Source organism: Anser cygnoides, chromosome 10 (assembly GCF_040182565.1).
Source record: "Anser cygnoides isolate HZ-2024a breed goose chromosome 10, Taihu_goose_T2T_genome, whole genome shotgun sequence".
Taxonomy (NCBI): domain Eukaryota; kingdom Metazoa; phylum Chordata; class Aves; order Anseriformes; family Anatidae; genus Anser; species Anser cygnoides.
In genome coordinates, this window is record NC_089882.1 from 10,667,800 (window position 1) to 10,682,316 (window position 14,517).

General features: G+C 33.8%; 1 protein-coding gene across 6 annotated transcripts in view; it reads left to right on the plus strand.

Annotated features, from left to right (window-relative positions):
- The window catches only part of FHIT (fragile histidine triad diadenosine triphosphatase), a 560,843-nt gene that overhangs the window by 37,272 nt on the left and 509,054 nt on the right, over positions 1-14,517 (plus strand). The window lies entirely within an intron of this gene.

The following is a 14,517-nucleotide window of genomic DNA, read 5'->3' on the forward strand; positions in this document are numbered from 1 at the left end:
AAATCATTTGGGTCTTATATAGAAGAACCACAGCAAATTTGAGCGTTAATAAAACAAATCCCTATATTATATGTGAAGATTTTGAAGAAAAGAATTCTTAAGCTATTGACGATCCACTGGCATGTGTTACAAAATAAGATTAGCTGAAGAAAAGATTAAAAATAATTCAGAGCCAGCATTAATCAATGGTCTCTTCTGATGCTTGCTCCCTTGGTATTGGCTTTTCCAAGCCCAAGTGCTCAGATGAGCTACGCAACTACTTTGTTTTAGTAAATCTGTTTCTGGCCTGTCTCTGCTGCCTTCAAATGGCACATAAGAGAGTGCTTAAACGGTAGTTTTATTTGAGACATTCTTTATTGTCTCAAATTTAGTTTTTTGTTAGAAAGCAAGTCAAGTGAGATTTTTAGGACCAGACTCAAACAAACTCCTAGAGGTTTTTGAAGTGAGTTGATAGGTGTTTTTTAAAATGTTTTCTCTGTTTAGAGAAACAGCTTTGGTGTTTGAGTTTAATCTGGGCCCAGATTTCAAGCATGTCCCAGTTTTACATATTCACAATGTAAGAATTGAATTGTATCAAGTTCTGTATACCTGAGAATGTCAAAAAATTGATTTTTTTTTTTTTTTAAGTGTTGCATAGTTCAGCATTTTATCTGATCATGTTGAAAGACAGTAGTCTGCTCAGGACAGACCAGTTACCCCCTAAGAATAGTGGCAAATGGCAAAGCATCTCTTCTGTCACTGGAGTTGTTGGTCCAAAGCAAAGATAAAGCTTCTCCAAACCTTAAATCGAATAAATGATATTAGATAGTGATTCTTTTGATTGGTGGGAAATACTTTGATCTATCATAACTTTTTTTTTTTAAATGCAAGTCTAAATTTTATGACTTCCTTGTGCAATGAATGGATTACAGATGACAGAATCCACTAACTATTTATTTTGATAAAGGAAAATTGTTTTCATTAAAATCTGTTGGGGCTAATTTTTACTTAAAGTTGTGGTACAATAAATTTTTGAAGACGTATGTAAATGAACTCATTAGTGCACAGTCATATTGAACTCCTATTTTGGCCCTGGGAAAATTTGAATTTTTCAGAGCACAAAATGCCATTTTTGATACTTTTAAAATTTTTTTAATGTAATTTTTCTTTAAATGTGATATTATTTCTGTTTCTTATTTAAATCTTACTTGTATAGAAAGCAATATAAGGAAGATTTTATTTTATTTTTTTCTAAGTAAGGCTAGCGCAGAGAGAGGAGCATTGTATATTGACATGCAGAGGATGGAAAGTATATGCCCCAGGTGCTGGTACCATAGAATTTTTTGACTGAACCCAAGGGAACTACTTGGGTATCTAAAGGTAACCTGTGCATTAGTATTTGCAGAACTGGCAGCTAAGTGGCAAATATGATATTTTATGTGATGCTGCACTGTTGTAATTAATTTGCTCCTTACCTTCATTTTAGATGTTATTTTTTTGTTGCTGCTTCTACAATAAAATCTCTGTATACTTGGAAATCTGTACCTGGCATATAATATATGAAGTTCATTTTGTTCATTTGTAATTATTTCATGGATATGGTTTTAGAGAAATGGTTGTACAGAAATAGCAGTACTTGCTTTTACTATTATTCTGCTGTAGTATTTTTTTTAATTTTAATTTTTATTTATTTATTTTTTAAGTAAAGCGTGGACATGTCTGAGTAGTTCAGGATGTAAAACTGTGTACAAATGGTATCCATAACCTAGCTGTTTTATAGGAACTTTTGATTCTTGCAACTGTAGGATATTGAATTTGTTTGTACAATATTAATGTTCTGGAGTAGATATCCAGTAAAAGAATGAATGTCTGCTACAAAAGTGTTTCTTTAATGTTTTAAGATATCAATATAAATGGGACTGTCTCTTCCAGCTTTTTAATTTTTATTTATTTTTTTATTTTTTTTTTAATTTTAATTGTTCAGCTGTATTCGTCCTCTTTAGAAATGCGTGTGTGAGATACTGAGATAGTCATCAGCGGTGGTTTGATAGGATTAAATGTATGTAATCACAGCTAGCAGGAAGCTTTGCTGTCTTCTGTATAGAAAATTAGTGTGCAGGGGTTTGAACTGAGCTTGGAGCTGGCTTGTACCTAGTTTTTTTGTTGTTGTTGTTGATCTACCGTGGGCTATTTTTGCTATTTTGTTGTTGGCGCTTACAGGGATTACTTTAAGGAAACAATGGAGAGGGGGACCACAATTGTGACTAGTGTTATGATCTCATTCTAATCTGATATCAGAAAATAAAAATCTACAAGTGGAAAACAAATTCAGGATTTGAAATCACTGTAAATATGCTATATCTGTAAACATTGAGGCCTTTATTTGTTACTTACCATATCATTGCATAGGCAAATATATCTAGAGTTACAATTTACAATTGCAATAGGTATATTGGCTACGGAAACTTTTTCCATATTTTTCTGAAACTTCAGTTTATTAAATGCATCCTAACTTCTAAAATCTATCTTGCAGTTATGCAAGTACTGGAATGCAAGTACTGGAATAAGTTGGAAGTCTTGGAATTGCAGCTTTTTTGTTTTTTATTTTTATTTTTTTACTTTTTTTTTAATTGAAGTAAAGTAACAGTTGAAGTATGTAGTGCAATTCATCTCATTTAAGGTAAACTGTGGCAATTTCTACCTTGTATCCTTTGAACTTCTTTTACTTCAATTTCTTTTATTTAAGTTGCTCGTTAGATTTACACTGCTATCTGGAAGTGCAGTAGCATGATACAAATGAAGAGGGCCAGTCTGGATACTTCATCTCTTTTTAGGGTACACAGGCTTAGATTTATAAAGGAAAAAAGAGAAACTTTTGTAGCAAATAATATCTGAAATGGCTTGAAATGTCCATTCTCTTCGCAAAACAAGAATCAAGCTTTCTTCAGCAACACAGAATTAAACCACAACCAGGAACTGAATTCAGTGTTCATGTTTCATGTAACCTTGACATAGAGGCCAAATCCATCTATTTCTATGCCATTTAATATGTGGTAATAGATATTTTAGGTTATTAATTTACTAAAGTATAAATGAAATGAAGAGTACAGTGATTAAAAAAAAGCTGAAATGAAGTTCTGGAAATAGAAATAGATGTGCTTTTTGAGATGAAACATTCATGTAAATTTTTGAATCTTCCTCTTTTGCTTAGATCTTTTTATTTTATTTTACTTTTTTGCATTTGCAGTAGAAATAATGGTGATGATACTACATCTGGGGTATTCTGTGTAGTTTCCTAGGAGAAAGTGCTAACTGCAAAATAGAATAAAGTGGTATCAGTCTTATAACTAAAACTAAAATATATTTAAAATGCTTTTCAATATGCCCTTTAATATTGTTTTAAAGTGTGTGCATGTTAAAATTACTACATATAGTCGCAAAACTTCAATAAAGAGGTAGGTGTCTGAATTGCAGCAGTTTCTCTGTGCAGTTAGGCTACAAGGAGACAGTGAAGAGATGGACTCAGTCCTGGGTTATAGCATTTTACTGCCCTAATTAATTTTTTGAAGCCCCATAGCTGTTATAACAATTCTTTATGTTTTATCTTCAAGAAACAACTTGCTGCTTTTCTGAACCTGGACTTCCCATATGTAAAAATGACTGTAAGATAGCATTTGTTATTTGATTAATACAAGAATTAATATTCTGTCTTGCTTGGATTTCCCATAAAAATCATCCTCTTTTATGAGTTGGTTTAGTTCAGGTGTGAGCAAAATATGATTGTAAAATGAAAGTGTTACTTCCTCTCCGATTTCCCAGCTCAGCATTCTTTTGAGGGCATGACTCTGTGTGGTCATCCACAAGCTTGTCTCTGCATTAATTTTTCAATATACCGTTAAATTTGACATAAATGGCATAGCTGTATATCTGTCTTGGAAAAGACCTAGAACATTAGTTAGTTAAATCAAGTAACTGCCTCCAGCGTACTGTATTGCCCTTTTTCTTATTAGTTACCTTTTTTTGGTTAAATTACAATTTGTGAAATTCTAGAGGAATCTTTCACTAAAAGCCACGGGACAGGTCTTCATTTAGGTAGCACTTTTTGCATGAATAAAAGAGATTATATAAATAGGTGTTAAAGAGACTGGACTTCGTTCAGCTCTCCAGGAGGTCCTTTATGGTATTGAACTGTGTAAATTGGTCCCTCCCTCCCCTTTTATTGTGTTAACCTGTTTTGGCATCCTTTCCTAAATCAAATACCTTATGTAATCATACTCTGTTTCTGTAAGTCCTCTGTTCAAACTCACAGATAAAAGTAAAATTTGAAAGAATATAAATCTCAGATAAGTGAGGTCCTGTGAATTTCTCAGGGTATGCACTGACCAAGCATCTTCTACTTAAAATCATAATAAATGTTTTTATCCCAACAATGGTGCAGTTGTCTGTGCAACCAGCTGAGGTCTACAGCTCAGTATGAAGCTACAAGTGAAGATTTTGAACCATCCTTATCTGCCCTCTTTGTTGGCAGCCTCACAGCAGAAGTCCTGCAGCTCTTCTCACTTGCATAGGGATTTGAGAGACCAACCTTTTAGTTCTATTTTGTGCTTATCATTCTAGGTCTTGATTGCTTTTAGTCCCCTTCAAGGGGACTTGCCTGTAATAGTATAAAATTGTGCAAAAAGAGTTGAGTGTTAATATATTGAGGTAGCATATTGATAAATCAATACTGCCTTAGAAACCATTGTTACTAAAGTCTTTTATATTAAAAAAGAAATCATTAAATTGCAAAGCAACAACTGGATGACTTCAAAGCATCAATGGGGAAAAAAATTGAATGAATTAATGAGTTATTCAAAGTTACCTCAAAACATTTCTCTGTAGAGTGCTCACCTGATTTGGCACCTCACTGTAGTACTCTGCTCACCGTCGAACAAGGTGACAGATTGTTCCCTCCTCTGTGCTCTTGTTCACTGCCACCGCATCTTTGCATGCTTAGGTATAAAAGGAATAGTGCCTTGGGTCTTCCAGGCATATGTTTATTAAGTGACAAACTGACAATAAGGGAGGAAGGGGGGAACTAGGATAAACTTCAAAATACTCTTTAGTTTAGAATTTATCTATCGATTTTTAAAAAAAAAAAAAAAAAAAAAAAAAAGCTTTCCTGATTAACAGACATCTTACTTAACAAGAGGTGGATGTTGTACTTGGTATCTGGAAACAGTATACTTTTAATGTAATGGGAAACAGTTTATAATAAAGTGCCCCCCCGCCCTGAAACTACTTAGTCTGCAATAGTACATAGGGGGAGAAAAGATGCCTAGAAAAAGGTCATCTAGAAGACAGTGGCATTATGGACAAGGATCAAATATCTATTGATGCTTTTAAGTTTTGCATTAATTGTTATTAATCAGCCTGGTGATGTGTTCAAAATATGGTCCTAACACTCCCTTAATGAGAATTGTATGTTCAATACACATCCTATGTCACTGATTATGGATAAGTTTTTTTTTTTATTTTATTTTATTTCTAAAGTTATTCAAGGTCAGCAGCTCAGAAGAAAGGAGACTGGTGAGTATTTAAAGAAATGAATTGTTCAGACTTGGTTAAACTTCGTATACAGAGAACTACTGTTATAGGTCTGAGCCGAAATCGTCTCAAAGGCAACAGTGTCTTTACATCAAATTCTACTGGCTTTATTATTTATTCTACTTTTTTTTTTATATATATAACAACATGAATTTTTTTTTCTTTTCTTTTCTCTTTTCTTTTCTCTTTTCTTTTCTCTTTTCTTTTCTCTTTTCTTTCTCTCTTTTCTCTTTTCTCTTTTCTTTTCTCTTTTCTTTTCTCTTTTCTTTTCTTTTCTTTTCTTTTTCTTTTCTTTTCTTTTCTTTTCTTTTCTTTTCTTTTCTTTTCTTTTCTTTTCTTTTCTTTTCTTTTCTTTTCTTTTCTTTTCTTTTCTTTTCTTTTCTTTTCTTTTCTTTTCTTTTCTTTTCTTTTCTTTTCTTTTCTTTTCTTTTCTTTTCTTTTCTTTTCTTTTCTTTTCTTTTCTTTTCTTTTCTTTTCTTTTCTTTTCTTTTCTTTTCTTTTCTTTTCTTTTCTTTTCTTTTCTTTTCTTTTCTTTTCTTTTCTTTTCTTTTCTTTTCTTTTCTTCTTGAAAGGATAATGTAGTTGGGTGGTTGGGTATGTACTTTATTGGAAGAGTGATAATAGATTAAAATGTATGCCAAGGCATTTGGTGGGTAGAATTTCTAAAGCTGTAGAGCATCTAAAACATCTGTGCATTCAGTGGTATGTTTTCAGTTCTAAATTACCTGCATTTTAGATTCTTTTACGTGACCATTATACTCTGCCCTAGAGTTACCTGCATTTATTGATTTGGGAGGTATGCCAGTTTCTAACTGTTTCTTTCAAACAGCATTTGTTCAGACTGCTGACTCCATTCTGGCAATTCTTACCCTTCAGACTGTGCTGTTCTTTGCTGTATTTTGCCAATTTCCCTGAGTGGTGGGAGAGGCTGTGTATTTGATCAGTCCTAGTTTTTGTCCTACCAACTGACTTCTGTCTTTCATACTTCAAACATTTCAAAACTACTTTTCTGTTACTGGCAGTTTTATTCTTTTTACAATTTTTTTTACATCTTTGTCTACATAGCTATAATGTGGGTGTGACGTGTTTTAAACGTCTTTGGTATCTATGCCAGATGGAATTATTCTGTATGTCACTTCACATCTGAATCCCCTTGCATGCTGTTCTCATTTTCAGTCTAACAGACCCTCACTCCTCTGGACAGATTTATGCAGTTTTTTTCCCTGGAGGAACTTTCAGTTATGTTTTGTTCTGGATACTTCTTTTCTTATCACCCTGTCCCCAAAGTTAAACAAACTGCTTTCCACCAATCTCTCTAATTTCTTTTCTTTTTGTTTATGCAGTTAAAGTATTTGTTTTCATTTTGTTTTTCATTGGTTTATTTCTAATTTATTTGTTATTCTGAATTATACATAGAAATTTTGACTTTGTTTTTCAACAAGAATATCATAATATGCAAGGTATACCATGCTGTATAGACCATGAAAGAAACTTTGACCAAAACAGAGAATGTATTTTTAATGCATTTTAGGAATTGCAAATATATATATATTAATAGCATCAAAGAATATGCAGTACAGTGTTCTAGAAAACAGACATATATGGAAGATAAATGCATGAAAACAGTTTTAAAAGGTGTGAGGATGTATATATGCGTAGGCTTTTTCATTTTCAATGCTGCACTTTGGTTCAACCAGAATCACCTTATTTGTACTTGTATAGAAACTTTTGTCTTTGAAAAAATGTATTGTCTAAGAAACTACCTGCTAGAAAAAAAATCATGCATATTTCTGTTCTTCCTAGAGTTATATCACCACAAGTCATACTAGATGTAAGCACTTACTAGTGCTATAGTTACTTATTAGTAATATACTAGTGCATTATTTACAGATAATTAAATTTATGTGTATTAAGTAGCAGAAATTTGTCATACTTTGTATATATATGTTCCGTATGTATTTGAGATATATACATGTATACTATGTATACAGTTTGGAATAAAAATGTTAGTTTGTACAAATGTGGTTTATGTTAAGCACAGTTTGCTATTTTTTTTCCCTTATTTCGTGCTATCTTTATTCTAGGTGTCTTGGTTGAATGGATTTTTTGATTTTGATAGCCTTGTTTTGTGGGTAAGGAACCTCCTTGCTCAGACAGAATTTTCAACCATTACCTTGAAAACAGATGCATAATTTTAAAATGGAATATTCAGGCACTGAGTTACAGCTTGTAACTGTTGTACTTTTCTCTCTGTTTCTGGCACAGTAAGGTTCAAAGATATCTAACATCCCAAGTTTAAATTGGTAAACTTTGTGTCCAGTGTGAGAAGGAAAGAGTGAAAGCCGCTCAGAGAGATTTAAACAGTACTGCTGTAAATTAACAAGTGTCTTTCATAGTATGGCTTGCCCATTAGCATTATTGGATATTGAAGTTATTTTTTTCCGCTATAAGTCTTTTCATAGAGGTTTTAACTCAGCTGTAGAGAAATTTCTTCTTTGATTAAGTCTAACCTGTATTCTATAGTGCATTTCTCTAATCAAATGTGACAGACAGCTGTTTTAGAATTAGGATTATTTCTAGACTTTAAAGTAGCCCTGGAGCTGCAAATACCTATGTGGTGCTGAAGAATAAAGGAAAGGTTGGGGTGAAAGTAATAGATTTAAGTTCAGCAGATATGAGCTCAGTTCCTGGCTCCTGTTCCTTATTGACTTCCTGCTTGGCACTGAAAAAATCATTTCAGTTTTGTCCAGTATTTTGAGGATTTTATGTTCATACTGTTCGTGCTACTTTCAAAGTCAAAGGAATTTGGACGTGGAAGTAGACTGAAAAATTTACCTTTCATTCTGAGTTCCCTTTTGTGAGACAGATGATGCTAATTCCATGACCTCCTTTTTTAATTTACATTATGCTAACTGTAGAGAAGAACACTACTGTTGCGCATGAGCAGTGGCTATTGTGCTTTGATAGTTTGAAACTTACAGAACTCAGAGAAGACTATAAGGGATTGAATCATGGGAAACAGGAAGTTCACTGTTACACTAAAAACTGTTTTGAGATCTTGAAAACTGCAAATGAAAGGCATTGGATTATTATTGTTATTAAGTATATTGGTACAGATGTGTAGTAAAAATGGTCAGCAGGGTTCTTAAGGGTATCCTGAATAATAGTCTAGTTGGAAAAAACAATCAAACAAAAAACCATACCACCAACAAAAATGTAATAAGGATTTTGATGAGTATATATATTTTTACTCAGATTTTCCGTGCAATCTATTTAGTTTTTCCTGGTAACTGCAGTCTCTATGTGAAAATTTCAAGGAGGAAGGTTTTGTTTTAGCTGTTTAGTAGAAAATTAAAACAACAAAGTACAAACCAGCAACAAGAACTCAACTGTGGATGCACAAAGTTCAAAGAGGAGTTTTTGTAAGTGCTTGGTTGTCGTAAATGTTCTGTCAAGGAGCTAGCCAGAACTGGATTTCAGTCTAAATTAATGGCAGAACTGATAATAAAAGCCCTCAGCAAGGTACAATAAGACTAATAACCCTGTTTCCTTGGTATGTCAAGAATTCCAGGAAATAGTGTGCTTCCCTGAGACATCATGACTCCTACAGTCATATGGAAATGTATTTGGTGTCTTCAGAAGACTGATAGGTTCAAATCAAAATGCTCCTGTATGACTCATAAAGAAACTGGAGGCTGGTGTGTGTGTGGTGTGTGGGTGTGTGACTAGCCTAGAATTCTGCTGAAATACTGCACATAGATTCCCTCGCTCGCCCAACCCTTAATTGTATATACAATGGACAGTTAAACAAGTTGCAGGAGATGTGCAGCTTTGCTGCCTGATTTATTGCTCTCTTAATTTAATTCACTAAAGGTGACCTTTTCGTGTTTCACTACAGAGAGGAAAACTTTGTTGGGTCTGATTAGCCACAGTTCTGTTGGAAATTCCCATGGTAAAATAGACATGAAAATTGTACTCACATGACATTATATGACCATTTTTTTGAACATTTTTGCACCTGACTTGGAACTATTGTCACTTGCTATTCAGAGTCACTCATTTTAGGGACTTGACTAAGTTCTTATTTTTCAACAGTATTTTTTCCCATTATGCCTAAAGTGCTCATCTTAGTTAACAGCTGCTTTAGCACAGTACAAAAACCTTTTGGACTGCAAGTTGGTGAGGATGCAGGGCAGCGAGGCAGTGTTGTAATACGGGTGTTTCTTTGAGTCTCTGACCTACAGAGAAATTAGTTTTTGATATATATTCATAGCTTTGATGAATAGATAATATGAAACCTATTCTCTCAGGAGAAATATTATGGAGGAATGATGACTTGCAAGAAGCATTCTCTTTGAATGCATTATGGGTAAATTTAAGAAAGAACTGACCCTCTGGATAGTTCCCATAGTGCTGCAAGTGAGCCCTTTGAACACAGGAGTAGAGATTGTTAGAGGTGTCTGTGCCTTTTCCCTTATTTAATTTTGGGGCGATAGTTGCGTTTGCAGTCTGTAGTTTTGCCAGTCAGACTCTTGGAAGTCCTGGGAACTGACCTGTCCAGATGCCTTCCCAAGCAATGGAAAACTTAGTCATTTCTTAGTCAAAGAGGAAAAGGCTTTTCTCTTTTTGTCCTCTGCCTATCTGTCATATGAAAGAATGTTAAAGAAAAATGATGACTGATATGACTTTCATCTGGGCAGATCATTAGTCTAGCTCTAGGTTTTTTTTGTCCTTCCTGGAACTTGCAGGTCTTAAGAAGTCTGTCTTACTTGGGAAGTCTTAAACAGTAAAACTCTGAGTTGCTTTTTCTCATATTACTAACTTCCAAAAATAAATCTAGACATCTAGCGTGAAATAATATTATTATTCTGCCTCTGTTTTTTGTTTCCAAGCAAGATGCCAGAGAATAGCAGTAATTTTTTTCTATGTTCAGCTCTAATTTTGTGTTCAAATTCAATCTAATTGACATATTTCAGTTTTCCTGTAGAAGTTTGACTATAATTTGATGTTTAGACACAAGTTGTATATTGTGTCTTTGCATATTAGTAAGCATTCTGGAAAGGTATCTGGTTTTCATAGCAATAAATTTTAACGATGTTTATACAGCATTAGGAAACATCTGGCGGTATCAAAACTCAGACAAAATAAACCTGTTAGAGAAAAGATCGTCTTTTTCTATTCATAATGACTTCAGCTCTTTGTTTTCTCCTTAAATAAAAACAAATTTTTGTGTATGTCATAACATTAAGACCCCTGCATTAATAGATTTAGGCATTATGGAAAATTTGGGGAGCTGCTTTTGTTTACTTAGTGATATGTTTAAGTAGATTTTTGTCTTATTGCAAATAGACATCTTCAAGTGAAAAAATGAAGTGTAAAAGCATCTTTACTCTAACTTCTGGAGAACTCTGTTTTTATAGTGCTTATATGTGTGTCTTGCCAAAAATGCCCAAGAAACAATGGAAAATACCATAGGTAAAGTTATGGAGAGTTGCTGTGCATGTTGTACCCACAAAATCCACCTGTAGAAAAACAAACAAACAAACAAACACACAAAAACAAACAAACAACAATTATTCTCTTGAGCTTAAAGTTTTGTTTGTACTTCTATGTGCAGCAGATTTATGGTATTAGCTCTTCATTAGTATAGGCCATCTCTAGGTGAGCTCTGTCATCTGTGTAAATTTTTTTTTGTATTGTGTTTTGTTAATTTGTATTGTGTTTTTAAAGTTTGTGCTAATATTTAAAATGGGAGTGAATAGGAAACGTTATCCAATTTTCAGTTCCTGAGAAGATTATTCATGATGTCTGCCTGCTCCTCAACCTATAGAGTACTACAGATTTTTTTTTCTTTTCCTGTGAAGAATAAGGTTTATAGTGCAAGTTCACATGAACAGCTGTAAATAGGGTTTAATCTCCTGCAAATCCACCTAAAATAGAAATGACTGTAAGGAATGGAAGTGACCTTAGGAGAGAGAAGTAAAAGATAGACTGTGGAACTATGAACCTTTGCAAAATTACACTCTTCATCGTATTTCTTTCAAACAATGGATACAGCTTTTCTTAGCAGCAGCAACTTCTTCAATATTATGGAAATTCCTCAAGCCAAAAGATTTCCCATCTCCTGGATTTTCTTCTTTGCCACACAAAGAAAATTCCAAATGATTGTTTAGAACAGCCAGCAAGTTGACTCTTGAAGTGTTTTTTTCTACTACCTGTACACTCAGCTGTATCTTGGCTAAATCTCATCTATCTTACCTATGTGATTGCAAGTGCAATATGAAGACAACTGTGGATTGGAATGGGATCTTGCATCCGTTGCTAAGTCTGGAAACGTGGGGCTGTCTCAGAGGATGTATGTTCTAGAAACAACTGAGTGGGTAACACTGAAATAATATTCACTTTAAAAATAGTGAGTTGTATAATTTAAAATAAATGGGGCAACAATCATTTATTCATCTTGCAGTCTCCTATCTTCCCTGTATGTCTAAGATTACTGAATAAATAATATGCCAATATTTATAAGTGTAGTTTTTAAAAAATGTGACATTGAAGCTCTGCATTTGTTTATATGAAACAAAATCATATAGATTTAGATTATGTGACTGTTTAAATGGATGATGCTATGAGAGACTTTTAAATACTACGTTAATACTTATGCTCAACTGTAGTAAATGAAGTGTGCTACCTCTTGCATTTGGTGATTTCATCAGTTCAATCATTTCTAAGTTCTTTTCTGTAGATGGTGTTGCGGAAGTAGTCAGTGGTTACTTGCCATAAATCAATAGTCTGGTTCTTCAAATATCTGTCATAAAACAGTGCTGGTCTTGAATCAATTAACAAATTAGGTTTTTGGAGTCAGAACAAAAGCAGCTGCTGTAGTGAAAGTTGTGAATAGAGTGGAAGGCAGAATGTTTCTAACAATGCAAGATGTCTCCTTTCGTGGAAGTGAAGGATAAGAGGCTTGTAATGTAAAATTTGGAGGCTTTTCCCTGTTGATTTTAGAAATGACAAAAGATAACATGGAAAATTTATTGGTGGAAAAATGTTTTTGGTATGATTTGCATTGCTACAAGATTTTGATTGATTTTTTTTTTTCCCCCAGCAAGTTGCTGATGTTATTCATAGACATTTTGTAATTTCTGGAAAATATTTTGTTGTTGTTCTATTTTTTTTTTTTAAAGTTTTTATTGCACTTATTGCTGTGACACTGGGGTCTCTTCCAAACTTAGAGAGAAAGCAACTAAACGATTTTGGTCCATCAAATTGTTTAGTCCTTATGTTAATACGTTACAGTGTGGAGAGTAGTCACCTTAGTTAATATAATATATTTTCAAATGAATGCTTTTAGAAGTTCTGAAATGCTCCAGTAAGTTTGAATTACTTACAGTTAACTGAAAACAAGCCTGTGGAAACATGGCAAAAAGTAGGCATGAGAGCTGTATCTTGTTCAGGTGAGGTATGTTGTCTTCTCTAGTTTAATTGAAGAGGAAGCATGTTTGACAAGCTGTTATCCTTGTCTCACTATTCCCTTAAATCTGAAATTCTTTAGACTATAATAGCATCTTAAATAACATGTCAAGTAAAACCTCTTTAACTCCTGACAGAGTTTTTTTTAGATCTTATAAGTACTGCTTACTGCAGGAGATGTGTATTTTGTTTAAAAACAACAACGTGTTTTTGTACTGCATGAGCAATAAGGACCAGAATGAGAGAGATCTCGCTTTTCCTCTCAGGAAGGTTACTGTTCAGCTTCTAGAAATCCTTAGATACTCCTGGGTGAGGAGTTGTGGTGTTCTGAATGTAGTGTACTTTCTGCTGACCCCTCAGGTAGCTGATGTTCTGGCCTGGAAGTATTCTGGAGAATACATCACCTGGAGAAGGTGATGACACAAGTCAGCTCGCTCTTTGGTTCTGGTCTCTTTCTAATAAAATATGTATTTTTCCTTCTTTAGCCATGAGTTGCAAGAGCTTCAATAAGGAAGTCCTTGCCTACCATCTCCAGGCCTGCTCTTTAGGTCCTGTTTTCTGCTCTCTCAGGATGAAACTCATAATTCCTTTCTGGCCTTTTTGAGCTTTCTGCCTCTGTCACCTGCATAAAGGGGGTAGAGAGGGTTGCTAAACTAGTAAAATGCCCCAGGTTTTAATAAATACATAAATAAATTCTGTCATTTAAATCTTAAGTATTTTCCATGAGTAACTTCTACCATAGGCTTTTATAAATGATTCAGTGACTTGCTAAGCAGCTTCTGCTGTTTCAGCTACATGAGTGTATTAAGGCGCTTAAGTGCTTATACCTTTTAGCCAAAAAAGGTGGTTTAGTAAATTAATATAAAAATAATCAAGTTTAAGTCAGCGAATTACATGAGCTATTTTGAGAGTCTAGCTAGCACCTTTTTATGCTGCACTTTTGCAAATAGAAACAAAGGAGTTGCTGGCTTCAGAGAAGTTAACGTGCTCAGGACTGTCTAGGCAATTGGTCTATTTTTGGAAAAAACATCTCTGCCTTTTACAAAGTTATATGGAGAGAGAGAGGAAGAAAACATGATTTTCAGCAGGAAATCAAAATGGTAATTTTCATAATTTATTTTAAAATTCATACTAAGAATAAATTATTCTATAGTAGTTTCATTTTTGCAGAGGTGAAGATCTAAAACCTTATTATGGATACAACTTATGTTAAAAGCATTTCATTCAAGGAGTTCTTCATGGTTTTTATTGAACGCTTAGACTGACATACCTTGTCTATTGTTACTGCTAAATTAAATTTCATTTTGACAGCTGACCACCAAGTCACTCTTCTCAGAACTATTTTGTTCTTAGAGTGAATGTGACATGAGAAAAATGGTTTATCTGTGAATATTATTCCTTGCAGATTTTTTGTTCTTAAAAATATGCTTTAACAGGCTTCGAGATTCTTGGGAAGAGTGCTTTTTTGCCATTCTCTTGACA